Raw genomic sequence first — 4,874 nt, 5'->3', positions numbered from 1 at the left:
TTTTATAGGTTAATCAAAGGCTTTATATGTTCGATAATGAATAATAACAAGATGCCCATATAAAGAGAGTTGTATCCCAATTAGCTAACGTAATTATAAGTTTATAAGTTGTTCTCCACAAGTGCTCTCCATACCTGTATGGTTCTCCATCCTCCTACATTTCTGACCTCTCTAGCTCCTCCTCTTCCTTTTTTCTCTTCCTCTCCCAACTCCTCCTCTTCTTTTTCTTACTCCTCCCACCTTAGCTCCTCCTACATTGGCCATACAATCTTATTCTTTACATCGTCAAAATAATAATAGCTTAAGACAATAATTTGATATTTCTAGAAGGTGTGCAAGTTAAATTATAAAAATTGTTCTCAGTGTCCTCAAAGTTATGAAAATTTGACTTTTAAAAACTAAAAAGGGAGAATTATACCACCCTACAAGTTCACCAAAAGCACACCTTACCTTTGTCTTATTTTAAATTTTCTGCAAACTGATGCTAAAAGTTGGTCTGCAGCAGATCGCCACTGGCATCCAGGTACTTCCAGCTCACTTGCCAGGGTCATGTGGAGAGGCCCCTTAACTAATACTTGGCATGGTCCTGACCCTGTTTTAATTTGGGGCTGTGGCTCAGTCTGTATTTTTTTCATAAAAAAAGAGAACAAAGCCCAATGGCTACCTGAAAGATTGGTCCATCAAGTGGACACAGATCTTGAGCCTAATAATTATGATTCTAATGATGAAGATGGCTCAAAATCCCTATCAGCAAGCTGATTTAATATGTCATATAGTTTCCACTCTTACTGGAGAGTAAGTGCTTTTTATCAATACTTAAAGCCACCCACTATATACCTGTTGGCCAGACTTGTGTCTGATCCCTGTCAACCAGCAGTTGGATTAGATACTGGAATATTTCTGCTTTCAACCTTAATTTCTATAGTGCTTGGATAATCATGTTGCTTTTAACCTTTGAACCTTTTATTTTAAGCAGATTGATTGCCCTCACACAGAACTACTCTCAGCAAGCTCAGCTTTCATCACGACAGTTACACATTGCTATGAAGAACTGCATCTAGTGCATGCCCACAGGTCCTTTGGTCTGAATGTGGATTTGGTCTATATAGGAAAGAGTGTGCCAATGATGGCCGGCTAGTCAAAGACAGTTAAGAGTGTTCTTGAACTTCTATAAACCTAAGACAGAGGCACACATCAATTGCTATGTATGATCCTCAAAGATGGGTAATATAGGAGTAATATAGACACCGACCTAAGCCAGGCACGGTTGCCCAGCCACTGGAGACCCTACACAGGATGAAATTTTGTGCCCAGTTGAGCTGCTGCCACTCCCATCCTTAAAACTAAAAAGGGGGAATTGTGCCCTTCTCCCAGCTTTCAGACCAAAACAATAGGACTCAGGTATTAACCATCTTGGCAGACTCAAGACCTGCTACAGGAGCTGAGATGAATAGACCACATGCTGAGCTTGCCTTGAGACACCTCTATCCTGTGATTAAGGAAGGATTACCCTCACCCATGTCTGGGCTGAAGCAAGAAGGGGTTCAGTGGTGGAGGTGGGGCTTCCCCTTCAAATTTAAAGGTGAACATTAAAGCACTGAGCCTCGATCAGAGAGCTTTGTCCTGGCTTCATCTCTTCCCGCCCTCCTGTCCCTTCTTCCATACCTAGCCTATCTTTCACGTGAACCTGGTTGACTGTAGGTGCTAGCCAGCAACAAGGAAGGAAAAAAGGAAGAAAAGAAAGGAAGGAAGAAGAAAGAGGGTGAGAGAGAGAAATAAATAAAGAAACAAACAAGAGGTGTGAAGATACATGAGTAAATGAGACTATCAGAAGCCAGTGATGAATAAAACAATGGAAGATGGGGAGAAGAAAAATATTCACATATATTTGATAATGTAATACTAGGACAACCTCAAATAAGAATCAGAATGCTTCATTACTCTGATAAGGGAAAAATTGTAACTCTTAGCAGGAGTAAATATGAAACAGTATCCCAATATTCTACATCACAAATATAGAGTCATGCAAACATACACTCTAAGGACTTTTAACTACTGAGCCAACTTTCAAGCTCCTGAAAGTGTCTAGTCTTTTGGAAAATTCAATCTCTGGGCCTTGATGAATAAGTTACCTTTCTGTAGCCGTTTGCACTCTACATCGCTCACCTAAGGAGAGACATGTTTTGTGTGTAATATTGGTTTTTTAAAATACTTATTTATATATCAAATAACAACTCACATATTATTTATTCAGAAATAATGTGTAAAAACTATATACTTAATTCACATATTATTTTTCTTATTATATTATAGAGGAATATCTTCCCACTATATTCATATAAAGCTCAGTGACTAGGCTGTATGAGAGGTAGTTAGAGTGAGGTGTCAGAAGGAGAAAGAGGGGGAGGACAGGAAGAGGGGAAGGAAGAGGAAGAGCTAGAGAGGAGTGGAAAGAGATGTAGGAGCCATGGAGAACCATTCGTGTGTCCATGATGGTCTGGGATAATGATTTATATTTAAGGTTAGATATTGGGAAACACCTCAAATTGTGTGGACATCTTGTTAATTGAGCATTACCAAACATATAAAGCTATTGGATGATCTTTAAGCATGAGATGGCAAGATGGTCTGAGCTCAGCCAAGCATTGTGGAGAGAGTGTGGTAGATTGGCAGAGCCATCTCCCACACTGGCATCTCATGGGTACCAGAGCTGGTGCTTCTGGCCAGCCTGAGCCAAGGCAACAGTGAGAACATGCCACCACTCATGGTCTCAGGCCTTGCCTAATAGGGAACATGGTGGCACCATAAGAACAAACATGATTGGTTGCCACAGATTTAAATACTAACCTCAACAAAAGAGGCTGATTCATCTTTTTAATTTACTTTCTGTCCAATGTATTTTTTCACTTTTCAAAGCTCAATTTTATGAAACAATACAGGATGTGTTTTTTCAGTGCCTTAATTTTCTCAGTATTTTTAAAGGTTGATTCAGGTTCTGTGAGTAAATAAATAAAATGTTTCTATTGCTGGATCTTCTAGTCATGATAACATTTATTCTAAAATACATATATTTTAATTTTTTAGCTTGAGAAATTTACAAAGTACTATTAATATTTTTATATCAGATTATACATGGACATATATTTCCAATTATCTTTAGCAGATACATAGAGAAATATTTGGGAGCTTTAATGTCAGATATAAAAATGAAACCTACTATAGTTTATTTTTATTGGATACTTTATATATTTACATTTCAGATGTCATACCCTTTCACAATTTCCCTTCCATAGAAACCCCTATGCCATCCTCCCTCCTCACTTTTGTCCTTATACCATTTGAATTACATGCAAGTATTCAGCTCAGTTCTAGGTTGAAAGACTAGCAATACAATAGATGCAAATAGTCAAGAACAAAGCAAGGAACAAGCAAGACAAAAGACATAAAAAGTCAAACACAAGCAAGGCAATAAACAAAATTCCATGAACACTCTCATGATCACTGTTTCTAAGGACTTATCAGGATGACCAAATATCTTATCCAACTTCCCTGGCCTAGTCAAAAGGCATTTTCATGTCTGAAGCCTACTTCCTTGTTCTAGAATAAAGTTTAGAGTCCTGCCTGAAATTACTTCTTTGTTCTATCATAATATTTAGATTTCTGACTGAAATTACTTCTTTGTTCTAGACTAATGTCAGATTCCTGCCTGGAGCCTACTTCCTCATCCTTGGCCAAAGTTATATTTCAGCCCAGTAGCCTATTTCCTTTTCCTTGGCTAATGTCAGATTCTTGCCAAGCAGACCCAAAGGATGTCTGCCTCGCCCCCTTTTTTATTTCTTTAATAAGATTGAGCCTATCTTAGGTCATTCTGACAAGAATGCCTCCCTTACCCATCATGGAATATGCATTATCAAAAGCAATGAATTTCTCTCTTAGGTTGGTAAGGCTCTGTGCAGTATATTACCCACCCTTGGCTTGCCAGTCTGTTAAATTAATAACTCTATCTGGGGGGTCCATTTTCAGGTTCAAGCCATGTACTTTGGCTGCCAACATGTTGATGTTGTTAAAGGAAAGTTTTAACACAATGGGCAGGACTAAAATATTCCCAAGACAAAAAAAAAAAATGTATACCTGTATATGCCATTCTTGAAACTTGACCAAAATAGAAATGCTGACATCAGGCCATGAGTAGTTTTATCCAGCAGTATCTACTGAATCAAGACTCAGCAGAGCAGCATTTTTGAAATTCATAAGCTCACTATGTAAAGTTAGAACACTCAGAGGTGTTAGAATTATGCCAAATACACTACAAGGGTCTTTCAAATTCTTCCTAATTATGGTGACTACCACTGTAAGTTTTAGATCTAACATTAATTCAATGGTATATGGCATGACATTCGAGATGGCTTCTTACCCTTAAATTCTGAACCCTCTTCCAATTATTTGAATAGGATAAAGAGCATCAACCTGTTCTTCCAAATGCCTATCTAAATCCTCTTGTATATTCAACTCAAGAGTAACATTTTTTGATAAATGATTAACAAAAGTAGCTATCTTAACTTCTTGTGTCAAAGCAATTGCAGAAGCAGTGGTGCTAGCAATTGATGTATTTAAAGCTGTTACACCAGGAAAAATCAAGCCTACTACTCTCTTGCTTCTGCTTAAAGCCTGATTCATTTCTTCCAGTACTTGCAGGGTATTTTTAGAATACCAAAGTTCTGTGATACTAAGGACACTAAAACAAAAGCTGACTGATAGACCTCTGTAACAGACATGCTGGATTTCAAAACACAAACAAAATTTAAATGTATACAATCAATGAAACTTACATTACATACCGTAGAAAAAACAAAAGTAATTTTAACTTGACAATT

Source organism: Grammomys surdaster, unplaced genomic scaffold (assembly GCF_004785775.1).
Source record: "Grammomys surdaster isolate TR1022 unplaced genomic scaffold, NIH_TR_1.0 122425, whole genome shotgun sequence".
NCBI lineage: Eukaryota > Metazoa > Chordata > Mammalia > Rodentia > Muridae > Grammomys > Grammomys surdaster.
This window is presented reverse-complemented; position numbering follows the sequence as displayed.